A 16,588-nucleotide genomic window follows, 5' to 3' on the forward strand; every position below is an offset into this window, starting at 1 on the left:
AATTTCATTCTTCCCTACCCTTTTTCATGTTTTACTTCAGACTTTTGAGTTGCTTAAAATTCTGGATCTAAAATTCGTCTCTCCTTTCCTCATTATAAATCTAAGGAAAGTTTCAAAAATTAAAAAAAAAAAAGCAGCACTACAAAGGAAATAAAATTCTTTTCAATTATTCTTTGGCTTGTGTCTCCACAAATATTCTTTTACTTATCTCTCATTTGTCCTTCAAACAAATAAAAATTGTTCTTGTCTTTTGTTCCCCCAATTTAAAGTTCTGTTCTCTTTTCCTCGGCCTCAGATCATTACTTCTTTCTGCCTTTCTCTCGTATTCCCCAACTTCTTTGTGTCAAATCATATTACAGTACATTAAATATCCATGACATACAAAGCACTTTGAAATGTTCTTTGGGGTTTCTTCCCTGAGTAATGTTTTTCTCACTAAAAAGTGACAGAGTAACATGAGTGGTTGACATACCAATAAAGCATTACCAGCCTATATCAATGCTTTCAAATGCCACATATCAATTCACATTAAGCTTACCAGATCTGGGCTGCAAAACTCTGAAAGACCACTAGATGGCAAGAAAGAGAGTTTCCTTTATTTATTTGCTAGCGTTTCCCATCCACGGGGATGGAGGGAGTTCAAAAATACCTCTTTGAGGGGCTTAAATTAGGAAAAGGCAGTAGTGGGTTTCTACCGGTTCACCCCGGTTCAGGTGAAATGGTAGTGGCAGCGACAGGCTCCACCCCCCTTCCCGGATGTCATCATGGATGCTCTTTGCATGCGCAGAAGGTTCTGAGCATGTGCAGAAGTGCAGCATGCAAGCAAAGCGAACACACACACATGCGCACTCACAGTTCCAAACTGGTAGCGAAGGTAAGTGAAACCCATTACTGGGAAAAGGCAATATAAATATCTATTCCAGAGATGGGTTTCAGCAGGTTCTGACCAGTTCTGGAGAACCAGTAGCAGAAATTTTGAATAGTTCAGAGAACCGGTAGTAAAAATTCTAACTGGCCCCACCCCCATCTATTCTCTGCCTCCCGAATCCCAGCTGATCAGGAGGAAATAAGAATTTTGCAGTAACCTTCCCCTGGAGTGGGGTGGAAATGGAGATTTTACAGTATCTTTCCCCTGCCACACTCACCAAGCCACACCCACCAAGTCATGCCACGCCCACCAAGCCACACCCACAGAACCAGTAGTAGAATTTTTTGAAACCCACCACTGATCTATTCTATGCAATTATATGGGATGTGGTGGCTCAGTGGCTAAGACACTGAGCTTGTCGATCGAAAGGTTGGCAGTTCAGTGGTTCAAATCCTTAGTGCCACGTAACAGGGTGAGCTCCCATTACTTGTCCCAGCTTCTGCCAACCTAGCAGTTTGAAAGCACATAAAAAATGCAAGTAGAAAAATAGGGATCACCTTTGGTGGGAAGGTAACAGCGTTCTGTGCACCTTTGGCATTTAGTCGTGTGGGCCACATTACCACGGAGATGTCTTTGGACAGCGCTGGCTCTTCGGCTTTGAAATGGAGTTGAGGACCGCCCCCTAGAGTCGGGAACGACTAGCACATATGTGTGAGGAGAACCTTTACCTTATGCAATTATATGGAAATGTTCTCACTTACTTGGCCAAGGCTCTGGGGTTTGCCAGGTCAAAAACAAAGCAAACGGGGATTTTTGCAATCTCATCCTGTTTATTAACCAGTACCGTAATTTATATTATTTGTGGTATCAAAAGAGAAAGAAATTAATGAAAGAATTAAGAGGAATCTCTGACCTTTAAAAGGAGACAATACTAATAAAGATAGTTGGTCTCAAGAGGCTCACATAGTGAAGGACAACGTTTGCTATTGATGGTTCACAAAAAGTAGATCTTTCTAGTATAGGTTTGTAATTACTGAGTTTGGGGAAAACTGATTTAATCTGAATATGATTACAGGTAGTCCTCGACTTACGACCAAAATTGAGCCCAACTATTCTGTTGCTAAATGAAACATTTGTTAAGTGAATTTTGCCCCATTTTATGAGCTTTCTTGCCACAGATAAGTAAATCACTGCAGTTGTTAAGTGAGTAATACGGTTGTTAAGTGAATCTGGCTTCCCCATTGACTTTAGTTCTCAGAAGGTCGCAAAAGCTGATCACATGATTCTGGGATTTTGCAACTGTCATAAATATGAGTCATTTGCCAAGTGTTCAAATTTTGATCATGGGAATGCTGCAACAGTCATAAGTGTGAAAAATGGTCATAAATCACTATTTTCAGTGCCTTGTAGCTTTGAACGGTCACTAAATGAACTGTTGTAAATCGAGGACTACCTGTATTAGGAAGAAAGTTACTTTAAAAGTTAAGTGGAGCTTTCTTCCAAGTTAATATTTATGGGACTATAAGAACCATAGTCTTAAATACCTCAATGATAGTAGACAGATGTCCTTATTAAGGTAAAGATTGGGCTTCTCCTTCTATAAACTAAGATTATTTAGTAAAATTGTAAACAAAAATGTAGCATACGCTTTAAAATCATATTGGGCAGGGGCGAAATCCAGCAGGTTCCGACAGGTTCTGGAGAATTGGTAGCGGAAATTTTGAGTAATTCGGAAAACCAGCAAATACCATATCTGGCTGCCCCAGAGTGGGGTGGGAATGGAGATTTTGCAGTATCCTTCCCCTGTAGTGAGGTGGGAATGGAGATTTTGCAGTATCCTTCCCCTGGAGTGGGGTGAGAATGGGGATTTTGCAGTATCCTTCCCCTGGAGTGTGGTGGGAATGGAGATTTTGCAGTATCCTTCCCCTGGAGTGGGGTGAGAATGGGGATTTTGCAGTATCCTTCCCCTGGAGTGGGGTGGGAATGGATATTTTGCAGTATCCTTCCCCTGGAGTGGGGTGGGAATGGAGATTGCAGTCCTTCCTTCCCCTGCCACGCCCACCAAGCCACACCACTCCCAACTAGCCACACCCACAGAACCAGTAGTAAAAAAAATTGGATTTCACCACTGATATTAGGATAAATAAATGGTACAAAATCACAATTCTCATGAAGCTGAGAAAAAACGTAATATTCTGGATCTCGCCTTTGTGTTTGATATGGTGTCATTAACCCATCTATTGTCCTCACCCTACTTAAAAATCACTGGATGGCCTTTTACTATCAAAGATATCCCTCTTCTAAATAAGAACATTAAACATTACAGTTTGATTCAGAAATTCAAGGGAAGAAAAAGAACTACTCTGAGCTCAAGAAAGCTCAGTGAGATATAATGTGGATTAACACTAGAACTGATGCTTTTAGAATGGCAGCGGTACATGACTTCGTCTATACTCAGTTTGTATAATTTGTACGTTTTTAAACAAGAAAGAAAAAAAAATCCTGATTTACATGGATGTCCTGAATTATCATGAAATTCAACAAGTAGTACCTTTAGTTCTCCCACTTTGGGGCTATCCATTTCGTGTCAATAGGAGTTAAAGTGGTAGTTTTCTAGAGATTAACTGATGATAAACCCATGTTGCCACTATGTTTGAGTTTTAAAGTCTTGATCAAACATTGTGAAAACCAAGAGGAAAAATTAGGGCATCTGTCACATGCATTTTTATGTCTTATATTTACCTCTGTGACAATGAGGATTAGGTTTTTTTAATAAAGTACCATAACCCAAAAAGTTGCAGTAGAGTTGAAAAATAGATAAATCTGAATTAAACTGCTGGGAGACCTCCAGAGGAATTAGCTTCTCGAATTTATTATCTGCTATTATCTTAAAACGGGAGTTGCACTTGAGCTACAAACAAAAGATTAATTCAATATCTTTGTAAAACCCAAAGACCTAGAAGTCCTATAATTGGCAGCAGCTAATTTCAGCTTAGAACTTGCAGGACTTCCTGTCCTATGTGACTTCTAAGTTTCAGTCTGCATATGCAACAATTTCATTTGAAAAGCAGTATTTTAGTTATTATACAGTTGTTAATTTTTTACATAATACTAAACTGGTGAGATTGCATCTAGGCATTGGACCAAAGATATAAAGCAGTTCATCTATTTGACATTTGTGTATAATTCGGGGGTCCTTCTGGATTTACAGCACTTGCTCAGTTAGAAAATGATGGTTGTTACCAGGAGAACCACTGCACATATTCATTTGGTAGACAATTACACTCGTTCCTGCTTTGGAAGGCTCTTCTCACCATCATTTGTGCAATAATCAGCTCTCATTGGGCCAAAAGAAAGTGCTTTACTTACAGTTGTCCTTGAAGACTACTTAAAAGCTACAGTTAGTCCAGAATACAGTAGCGCAAGTCAAGAAACCGGGAACCAAGGTTGTTCAATCATAAGTTTATTCCATGCCAGCAATCTACAAAAATCTGAACTATTAATAGTCAAGGCAAATTGGCAGTAGATAAGAATCAATGAAATTCACAGGGGGGGGGCGGCAGACTCAGATCTCTTGTGAGTGCAAAGGGATTCCAAATCCATGATGCACTTGACCCATTCCTTAGGCTCAGCCTGGTCATCTCCTACACCTTCATTTTATTTCACTCATGTGACATCTCTAATTCATGCAGCTCAGGGGTGGGTTCCACTTACCTTTACTACTGGTTCGCAACGGGAGTGCATGCACAGATCATCCATGATGACATCCGGGTGGGTGGGCAAAGCCTCCCGCCACCATTATTACCGGTTCGCAAGAACAAGACCGAACTGGGAGCAACCCACCACTGATGCAGCTGCTGTGGTTACCAGAAAGCTTCCAAGGACAGTTCAAGGTACCGATTGTTCCCATGGCTCAAGGCCTTTAGATATAAGGACCCCGGGGGTGGGTTCTACTTACCTTTACTACCGGTTCGCAACAGAGCTGCGCATGTGCGCTCGCTTCGCTTGCACAGAAGTGTTCTGATGACATCGGGGACGGTGGGCAGAGCCTCCCTCCAGTTTTACTACCGGTTCTATAGAACCAGTCCGAACTGGGGGTAACCCACCACTGAAGGACCCGTCTTTTTCCAATCATCTCTGACATCCAATAAGATTTGGCACACTCCAGGTGCCATCATTAAAGCCATGCTGTCCCATAAGATCTTGGAGTTAGGCCTTCTCTGTGGCTGATCATGCCTATGGAACAAACTCTGTGTTGTGGCCCCGCTCTCTGAGCCTATCTCATCAGAGGAAGAAGGCTCCAAACATGAGAGAGAGGAGTCAGCCAGGCCCCTCCCCTCTGGCACTGCCTCAGGTGCTGGCCGAGGAAGGGGAGATTAGCCAGGAGCCAGGTGTCTCTGATGAGAGCGAGGAAGGAGAGCCGTTGTTCCTGGATGCATGCCAACGAAGGCGTGATAAACGGTTGCAGCAGTTAAGGAGGCATGCTAGGGATTATAACTGAGTCACTGGACCACACCCCAGAGACTATATAAGAGAGGGTGGTGGCTGGTAAAACTCTGTGACGAACAAAAACTAACTCTGGCTAGTCACTTGAACAACGCCTGAAGCTGCCGAAGGGATATTGTTTTTGCTGGACTATTTACAATGCGTATGTAATTTTATGTTATCTGTTGAAGTAAAGCTCTTGGCAGACGGTGCTTATATTGTTGCCAAGTTTGAGATAACGACCTGTGTGCGTGCCAAGTGCTTTCTTAACCCTCGGCTGGCTGTGTTTGTGTGTGTGTGGAGACGGGGACAGAACACTCTGCACCAACATCTCTCCAAGTATATTACCCTTTGGGAAAGTCTTGAAGACCTGACTCTTTCAACAGACCTGGATCGGAGTGATTTGGAAAGTGGCTTAAACATGATGGACTAATGTATGTTGTTGTACAATTATTGGGTTTTCCCCCAACATGGGTCATTTCCTTAGGGTTAGGATTCTTTCCTTGTTGTTTTAAACTATACCGAGGTGGCGCAGTGGTTAGAGTGCAGTACTGCAGACTACTTCAGCTGACTGCTAGCTGCAGTTTTGCAGTTCAAATCTCACCAGCTCAAGGTTGACTCAGCCTTCCATCCTTCCGAGGTGGGTGAAATGAGGAGCCAGATTGTTGGGGGCAATATGCTGACTCTGTAAACCACTTAGAGAGGGCTGTAAAGCACTGTGAAGTGGTATATAAAGTGCTATTGCTATACTCATTACATTATTGGACATTGCATAGAATTGCTGTGATGATTGAGACGGTTTATACAATGAGTGATTAAATTAATACTAGATGACTGGTATGATCATAAACTAGGTCCCAGTCACTGAATGCCCTACTTTGCTTCTTCAGCAGAGCAGAGTATAATTAGCAAAAAGCCTCATTGTCCCCAGTCTAACAAAATTGATTGCACTTCTGGGCAAAAGCAGTTAGTACACATTTTACCTAATTTCAAAATTAATACATTTCATTTTAGGAGTGCATCCATGTGGACTGCTTTTACCCTACCAATTAAAAATCATTGTGCAGTTAATGCGGTAGCTGCCAACAATGTTGACATGTAGAGACCAAAAAAGAAAGTTTATCTCGAGGTAGAAATTATAGACATTAAATAGAATTAATGGATATAATTATGGTTCCTGGCAAATTTCTATAAACAGGTCCATTTGGTCAACATCACAGATTTATCAGAGGAGTTATAGACAGCTCATAAAATTCAAAGTCTGCATCTTCATGTGAGCTAAAAAGGCTATTGGATGGTCAAAAGAGATAACACAACCAGATTCCCAACATCCCACACCTGGAAAGGATAACAATTTTTGCAAATTGAGTTTCAAGAGATTGAGAACGACTTAGAGATGCAGCCTATTACCAGATAACCTGCTGCTAGACAGGGTAAAGCTATTCTGGTTTTTTTCCCCAACCAAATAGATTTTCTGCTCTAAGAAAAAGGAAGAAGCAGAGAGAAAACACAGAAAGCAGCACCCTTGGGGAAGAAAAGTGGTATATCAATACTAATTAATAATATTCTGAAGGCATCGTTTGGATAACCCCATAACATTCTGTGAACGAAGCGAGACAATTCTACAATAAAAGCTTCATCTGGAACCACTCTTAGCTGAAACACTAATTGCTTGATTTGCTTCCCTAACAGAATAAGGAAGAAATCGTAAAAGCATATCTTTTATGCTATCAACTCAGTGTGGAATAGCCTATTTCTACATACACAATTGAAATTAATATCACTAAATGTTTTCCATGATTATATTGGCTAGAAAGGATCTGCCGCCTTCAGAGCACAAACTTGGATGCCTTTTTTCCCCCCAAATCTGACAAGGTTATAAAGCATATTGATTCTAAAATTATAATTCTACATTGGTTTTGTCATTTTTTTCCTATTAGCAGCTTTTAAATCAAATAATGCAACATTACAATTAATCTTATATTCCATTATACACTTCCTGATGCTAAAAAGTTAGATCAATTCTAATTAAGTATACCGGCTTAGGCATTTGGATAGAATATATTTTAAAGAACATCATGCAGCAACACTGATATATATATCACTATACAGGTACCACAACTGAGCTCAAAATTTCTGTTGCTAAACAAGACAATTGTTAAGTGAGTTTTATCCCACATTATGACATTTCTTGCCAAAGCTGTTAAGTGAATCATGGTAGTCAACTTAGTAACATGATTGTTAAGTGAATCTGGTTTCCCCGTTGACTTTGCTCATCAGAAGGTCACAGAACGTGATCACATAACTCCGGATACTGCAACCATCATAATTTAGTCAGTTGCCAAGCACCCAAATTTTGATCACATGTCTATGGGAATTCTGCAACAGTCATAAGTGTGATCATAAGTCACTTTTTTCAATGCCATTGTAACTTTGAATGGTCAATAAATGAATGTAAGTCAAGGACTACCTGTAGTAGCTTGGGAGTAGGAAGGCTAATAATAATAAAATATAGTCTGCTGCAAATATAACAGCTGCAAGAATTGTGTATGCTCAAAATTGGAAATCAGAGAAAATACCTTTGGAAGAAGAAGTAATAAAAAAAAATTAGACTGTGCAGAAATTAACTTTGATGATTAAAGATAAGAAGGAATCAGAATATTTTAAAACATGGAACTATTTTTATAGTTGGTTGGAAAAGAGATACAAATGATTGATACTATAATTATGTACAAATGATGATTATAATATTGAATTTAGAAATGAACTGTTAGAACGGTTTGGATGAATATGAAGATAGAAGAAACGTATGGAAGATGGAAAAGAAGCCTAAAAGATAACACCGAGACATCACAGGGAAGGAAGGATTGATGTATTAAATGTTTGTCTTAAAAAATAAAAATAAAAATTATTTTAAAAAAAATAATAAAATATAGTCTTTGTTGTAATTTTTTTTAAAAAAAATGTATTTTTAAAAGGGAACATAATAGTTTTTGATGTGTAAACGTACTGTAAAATATGATAAAATTTGTAAGTAACATCACTACGTACACTGAAAATACTGAAGTCACATGTCACATTTTCAGTAGAACTTCCAAAACTCTAAAAAGTAGCTTCTATTTTTAAGAATCCAACAAAACTGAGTTTTTTGTTATATTCTTATAACAAAGAAAAATAAAACTATATTTAATCTTCATTTTACAATACTGTATTTTTAATAGCATTTGTAATTACTTTTAGTTTCTGTAAATGCTTATTAGAAGAAACATTTTAAAGAAAAACTCTTAGCTGGTAGCAAACATTATAGATATGAGCGAACTTATTTCCTCTTTTAATTAAAAATTTTGAATTTAATAAAAGTATAACAAAATAAAGGAAAAATAAGAAAACTGCAAAAAGAAAAAAGGAGAAATATAGAATTATGACTTTGACCTTCTTCCTATTGAATAGTTTCCATCTTAATTTTTTATCTCTCTCTTCAAACCTTTTGATTCTCAAATCTATAGATCATCAATTTAGTCTTTTCTTCTTTCAACAAAAAATCTATATAAGGTTTCCAGTTCTTCAAAAATGTTTTCATTGTTGTTGTTGTTTTCCTGACCAAACTGGTCATCTTTGCTGTTTTCACAAGGACGAGACATACAGAGTGCGGCAGCATCGGCAGGTTTGGGCACCCCTAGTAACACCACAAGCTGCACCCAGGAGCAATTCAGCAGGTTGGTGATCACTTTTAAAGCCCTTTATGGCACAGGTGTCAAACTCACGGTGTCACATATTACGATGTTTTTTCCCTTTGAGGAGCTGGGGTGGGAGTGGCCTGCATGTGACGCATTCAGCCCGTGGGCCGCCAGTTTGACACTCCTGCTTTATGGCATGGGTGCATGTTTCTTGAGGGACCATCTCACTCCACTAGGATTGGCCCATCCCACCCGTGCCAGCAGAGGAGGCATGCTGAGGGTCCCATCAGCCCGACTATTCCGGCTGGTGGGGTCCAGGAGGAGGGCTTTCTCTGCTGTTGCTCCTGCCCTCTGGAATATCTTTCCCCCCGATGTGAGGTTGGCTCCAACCCTCCTATCCTTTTGTTAGGACCCTTGGTTGTGGCCTTGCCAGTTGGATTGGGGTCCCAGTGGGGGAACAGCTCAGTGGAGGTGGTTGATCGAGTAACAACAGATCTCCCCCCTACTCTGCTCCTCCACCCTTCCCATGTGTCCTTAGGTTTTAATGTTAATTTAAATTATCTATGCTTTTAATTGTACATGTATAGATATATTTTTATGACTGTAAATCCCCCCCCATGGTAAGATAGGTAGCCAAAACATTTTATAAAGATAGATAGACAGACAGACAGATAGATAAGTTTGCCTAGCTTCGCTACAGACTTAGATGCCCTTATTAAGGAATAGATCTCATTGATACCAGCCCCTTATGTTCCAGTCACAAGACTTTTTAGCTTTCTAGCAATTTAGAATCAATGCATTCAGACAACAACACACATATTAGTTTTAATTCCCTAAATGTTACACCCAGTAAGATTGGCAACCAGAATGGCAAAAGAGGATCACAGAGATGTGAGAGACAATTAATGAACATAAGATTTTATATATATAATCAATCTGAAGATTGTCAGGAAGAGAAAAACTTTATTACTCTTCCTCTGTGGGTATGATACAAAGCACACTCCAGCATTTGTGCCATTAATGCTCCGAACCATTGCAAAATAACGTGAATCATTTTCCTGATCAACTTCAGTTTCTTGAAATAACTTTTGCCTGATTCGTGACTAAAACAAGCCAACAATCTATCCAGGCTGGTCATAATCCTTGAGAAAGTTCAGGGCCACTTCAACTTGCTTTATTCTGGAAATGATCGTCATGAGGTTCCGCCCTTTGAGAAGTGACCTCACCCTCCTCAAATCCCCCCAAAATGTTTCCGCTGTCCTCTTTTCTACCTCGGAGCACTCTTGTCCATTAATTGGCCTTGAAATCCAATTACCCACAGCATATAAATATATTGCTGTGCACGGGTCTATGGGAACAGCTGCAAAATTGCTAATATTAGGTCTAATTTAGCTACAATAAATTAACAAGTGTGTGGAGGCACAGTGATGACAGCATAATTATAACAAAAGTCTGTGTGTTGAAGTATACAGATGACAATACATACTAATTTTAGCAAAGAAAAGTGGGGGAGGAGCCCACTCCAAATGAAATCCATGCAACGAACAGACGGGACTAATAGCTCACACACATATTCTTAATGTGACCAGTCACTGTAAAAACAAAAAGATAGATGAAGCTGTTCAGAATCAAGAGCTAACAAGCAATGCAGTCTGAAACCATTAACTGTCAGGGGTAATAACACTCAAAATACTGAAGTGCAGTAAAACAGCAGCACTTTTCTGCGGATGATACACTGATGTGCAAGCACACACCTGTGAAGAGGGCACTAAATCTCTCCTTGCATTTATTACTATCGACGGAGAAAGCCCAGCACTAATAATGTAAAGTATAAAAGGAAATAGCAGACAGCAGAGAGTGACATTTGTATGGTCCCAGTCAGCTTGTTAGCTGAAGTGGGTTTTAATTAGCTATTTTCCAGCAAGCAAATGAGCAAATTAGTGGCAGTCATAAACACAGACAATCAGGACCAAAGAAGAAAAATTTATCATAAACGTCACAACCCTCCCTATTTTAAGGAATGCAGTCTTTGGTGCCACATCTAAATATGCACAGAATGGAGCAAACCATGTAGAACACAACTCTTGAGATGTTCCTATCAGACATTAGAACCAGATAACCAGTGGAGTAGGAAATGGTATTGGGGGGGGTGTCCTTTGGCTGACAGCAGGTTCATAGGAAAGCGATGGAACTGAAATTGCAGTAAAATAAGTTACTTTTGTAATGCAATATGTATACTGGAAGTTTATGATTTTTTTTAAAAAAATTCTGAACCTAAATGACTTTACAAAAGATAGTATAACAGGACTACCACTCAAACAGCACATGTTGGTGAAGAACAGGGCCACATATGGGCACAGTCTGTAAAATTCTATACTTTGGGGAAAGTTCAGAATATGGTGTTATTTTCTAATTCCCAAGAAAAAGTAAAAGAAAATTTGTGTTAGGGGAATCTCCTTTTCTAACAACAGAGAAAGAAATATATATTGTTTAACTGGGAGTAAAGATGAAGGAAAGAGACAGTATCAAAAAGTTCCTGTGAAAAAAATCTAGGCTGACTCATCTCAATTTTTATTAAATACCTTGGCTATTCCAATTCATTTCATCTTAAAATGCTATTATCAGATCATTCTGGTTCCATCTCTCTGTCTACAGCCAAATATTGTTCAGTAATCTGTACTTTATGCCATATTATTGATTCTAACCCCTCTTGGATATTTTAGATATTTTAGAATACATATATAGACATACACAAACACATACACACACACATCTCTTTTCTTTCTATTTTATTCTAATTAACTACAATTTCTGTATTCTAAATGGTGGTCTATGACTGAATAAAGATTTGAGCTGAGAAAGACTGGTTCTGCCCATATCAAAAATACGGTGTGATTTCTCCTGCCCTTCTCCAAGTATGAGATCTTCCCAGTCACTGTTGATGTAGTAATTTTAGTTGGAGAGTAAACAGATATGCACTTGTCTTATTTGCCCCAGGTTACTTTGGCATCTGCTCCGTTCTAGTGTATTTTCTCCTCCTGTCCATTGACTCTGGGTTTTGTTGTTCCCCAGCCTCCATCTGTCTCCTCATTTGTCCAGGGTGTAAGACCCTTTTACAATTCCCCTACCTGTCAATGAAATATTGTCTTCCCTCAATTGGGTGTCTGTCATTGTCCTGTCATTCAGGTGGTGGTGTGGTGCCAGGTGACTCTCCTGCTATTAACTACTGAAGTGTGACCACCACCCCAGACTCTGCATCATATGGGTTCATGAACAGGTCAAGAGCTAATGGAGGGCATTCTGGGAAGAGTACTATTGGGAAAGGAATAAGTGAGGACACCAAAAGGAAAACCCGATGGAGGACTATAGTTTGAAATTCTTCACAGCTTTGTGACTGAACAATCATAGCAGCCCAGAATCATATCTATGAAATGGATGGCTATACAAATTAGAAAAGCAAACAAACAAGCATTCACAGGAGCTGTGGTGGCACAGTGGTTAGAGTGCAGTACTGCAGGCTACTACCAGCGGCCTGCAATTTGGCAGTTCAAATCTCACCAGGCTCAAGGTTGACTCAGCCTTCCATCCTTCCAACATTTGTAAAATGAAGACCCAGATTGTTGGAGGCAATATGCTGACACTGTAAACTGCTTAGAGAGGGCTGTAAAGCACTGTAAAGCAGTATATAAATCTAAGTGCTATTGCTATTCAAAATATTTTCTGCTATAAGCAGAAAAGAAGACAGGTGATTATAGTCTATTTTCAACTATAGCTCCTTATGTTCCAATATGGTTCCCCATGGCAACTGTTAAACATCTAACAAAGATAATGTAATGGTTAATTGTATTTAATATAATGTTACAAACATATAAGCAGCATTTGTGGGTGTACTTTCATCCTCTTGAAAGTATCATATTATTTGTATTTTTATGATCATCCCATTAAGATAACTGTAATAAAAAATTACGAATATATATGAATGATTCTTTAAAATAAGATTTTTTAAAAGGTTTTTTTAAGTTATGTGAAATCATTGAGCAAACTTCAAATATTTTGGCTGCCAATTAGGTAATTAGGTAGGAAGGCAATTAGAATGTGGATAAATGTCTGGAAATTTCAAATAATGCCAATTAAGAGAAAAACTGCTATTAAAAGTGATAGCGAATAGTTTCATATTCCCAAAGCAACACATTATTTAGATGCCTGTTCATTACCAAAATTATTAAGATTGCTTTTTTAAAAAAAGAACTAGCTATTCAGCCCCTAACAGATAATTAAGGTTTGTATACTTCGTTACAGAAAGGAATTTACCAGTCATGTGCATAAAAATCTTGGCCTTCATAAAATCATAGAATCATAGGGCAAAAGTAGATTTTACCTTTAGAATGATATATACAGTCCACTTTCATTTTATTAAGCATTCAGAACAGAGAGAGAGAGAAAGAAAGGAAAGCAAGGAAGGAAGGAAGAAAGGAAGGAAGGAAGGAAGGAAGGAAGGAAGGAAAGAAAGAAAGAAAGAAAGAAAGAAAGAAAGAAAGAAAGAAAGAAAGAAAGAAAGAAAGAAAGAAAGAAAGAAAGATTACATTGTGTCAGCCTCATATGAAGTTTTCACATGACTTTCACTATCTAAGAAAAGGAAGGTATATAAACTACATACCATTCTAAAGATAATCTATGTATTCCTCCCTGCAATACCAGAGAGCACCAGGACCTGGATAATTACTAAAGCCAATATATTATATATACTCATTCAAAGTGCAATGGCCCATGAGTTCAATTCCCAGTAGCAAATTTGTGGTGATATGATATGATGTTTTGGGTGACATGCCAGCATTTACAACACCCGACAACTATTCTCAAAAGGAAAGTCCCATTCTCATGCTATTTTGGAAGGCTGTGGAACAGTGGTGGGATTCAAATTTTTTTACTACCAATTCTGTGGGTGTGGCTTGGTGGGCATGGCAGGGGAAGGATACTGCAAAATCTCCATTCCCTCCCCACCCCACTAACCTGCTTTCCAGCTCCGTTCTCCTGTGCCGGGCAACAGAAGAAGACCCAGCCGATCAGCTGGGACTCGATCAGTTGAGATTCGGGAGGCAGAGAATAGATCAGGGGTGGGGCCAGCAGGAGGTGGTATTTGCCGGTTCTCCGAACTACTCAAAATTTCCGCTACGAGTTCTCCAGAACCGGTCAGAACCGGCTGAATACCACCTCTGCTGTGAAAGCCGTATGAGAATGGGGTGTGATCTATGTGGCCTCTGGACTCTCTGAAAGTCACATGAGAGAACCATGCTCTTGCACGGTCTCCAGGGTCTCTTGTACAGCACGACCTGTACAAGAACAGGTCATGCTTTCCCACAGTTTCTGGAAGCTGCAGAGGTCATGCAAAAGCCTTCTCAGAGGATGCTTCAAGTACAAAGGCCTCATGGAGCAGCCTCAGGTAGACTGCAGGGACCTGTCAACCGAAAGACACCTCCTGAAGGTAAGTGGCACATGGCAGATCCTGGGGAATGCTGGCCCCCCAGGGCAATTGCACCATTGTCCAAGATTCACACACCTTGGGAAACAGTTCAAGGCAGGCTTTTAGAGTAGCAGTGATGGTACTAGGGCTGAAATCAAGGATCAGGCCTTGACTTAAGGCCCAGCCTTGGTGCTGCTGACACTCTTCATGATGGCCTAGATGAGAGAGGGGATAGAGAATTGTTTCACTTTTATTGGGGTGGGATATGTTTGTGTGGCATACCAGCAAAGTCAAGTTAGGCATTTTCCAAATTTTTGATGCGCCTAGCTCAAAAGGTTTGCCATCACTGTCATAGAAAGGTCTTTGGCTATGTGTGTCTGATGAGTCCTAAACAAGATGAAACAGGTCACATGCTGCTTCTTGGTGGTCAATTTAAGTAAAAGGTATATTCCATGTTTGAACACACTTAAAGAATGCTCTTTGCACATTGAAAAATTATCTAAGATCATTAGTAAGGGTTTTAAGAATGAATATACACTTGCTTTTTAAAACTGAAAAACTGAAAACTGAAAAACTGAAATATTCTCATTCTACTTCAAGATATTTTAATTAAATGTTCAGTGTCTGATAAGGTATATTCTGTTTCTACCTTACAGATGAGACAGTGGTGGATTTCTAAAAGTTCACCCCAGTTCGAGCGAACTGGTAGTGGCGGCGGTGGGAGGCTTCTCCCACCCTCCTGGACATCATCATGGATGCTCTGCGCATGCACAGAAGCACCACTCGCATGCATAGCCCCCATGCGCACCCTCACGGTCACAGTTCTGAACCGGTAGCGGAGGTAAGCGGAACTCACCACTGAGGTGAGAAATGCTTTATAGGGGATGACAATAGGTGGTTACAGTCTCTTAAGAGTAATATTTAAAGGGGGCAATGGTGAGTGAGCTTTAAACAATAATAAGTAGATCCAGAATCCAAAGTAAGCCGGGCCATCATTTCTCACTTTCAACGTCTTTCTTACTTCCATTTTTTTCTGATTCCACCTTTTTAGGATTATCAGTTCAAGGCTACAACATTTGAAATGACTACTAGATGGCAGTAAAAAGATACAGGAAACTCTTTCTTCCCCTCTAGTGGTTGCTCCTATTATGATAGATATACTTTTTTTTTCTTTGAATTAGTTTTTCTTTGAATCAATATCCTGGTTATCTCTTTTACAACCTCTCCACAAAGATCATGCAAGGTTCTGTTAATGTAACCTAACAATAAAGATCCTGACCGTGTTTCTTGTCTGGACTACCTTGCAAGGCTAACATCAATCTTGCAAGTCTCAAAATACCCCTCCCTTCCTTCATTCTTGCTCTCCCCAAAAGTACTGAGACTCTCTTGTCACCCCTCCTCCTTCAGACTCAAATTTTGTTTATTAGATTGTTGTCTAGGGAGAAAAGAGGCTATGACTCTTATCTCCCTAGGTCACTCCCATACACTATTGCAGATAATGGTGGCACTCTATCTTTTGGTCACCACAAATCCGGTTTACAAAGACCTCCTTGTGGTAGGCTGAGTGTGATCAATGCCTTCCACCCTGATGCTATCTATGTGTGAGCCCTCTTCCCTTCCAAAAGGCCATTAAAACTTGGTTTTTCCCACAGGGACTGGATCAGGAGACTGTTATAGCACTTCATGATCTGAAACAGTTCTTTTTAATTTCAGTTTATTATCCAGAGATATTTTATATTTATTCAAATTTGATAAGGCCACCTAACATCAGTGGCTTCTGGGCAGGCTTCAAAACCAAAACAATTAAAAGCAAATAAAACATAAAACTACACAGGCTGCTCAGATTAAAATGATCTTAAAAGCAACATGAAGAAAACAAAGCAGGGGTCCCCAAAACACAATAATACTTTAGCCCAGGTCTGGGATCAAAGCCAGGTTTTAAGAGCTTTGTGGAATCCTAGAAGAAAGGGTATTTTCCTTATTTCTGAGGAGGGGCACCATTAGGGCTGTGAAAATATTTACAGACCCCTCACATCCTGGATATAAACTGTTTCAACTCCTACCCTCAAAACGATGCTATAGAGCACTGCACACCAG

Source organism: Pituophis catenifer, unplaced genomic scaffold, assembly GCF_029215685.1.
Source record: "Pituophis catenifer annectens isolate HBS135680 unplaced genomic scaffold, rPitCat1.0.hap2 SCAF_3, whole genome shotgun sequence".
Lineage (NCBI taxonomy): Eukaryota > Metazoa > Chordata > Lepidosauria > Squamata > Colubridae > Pituophis > Pituophis catenifer.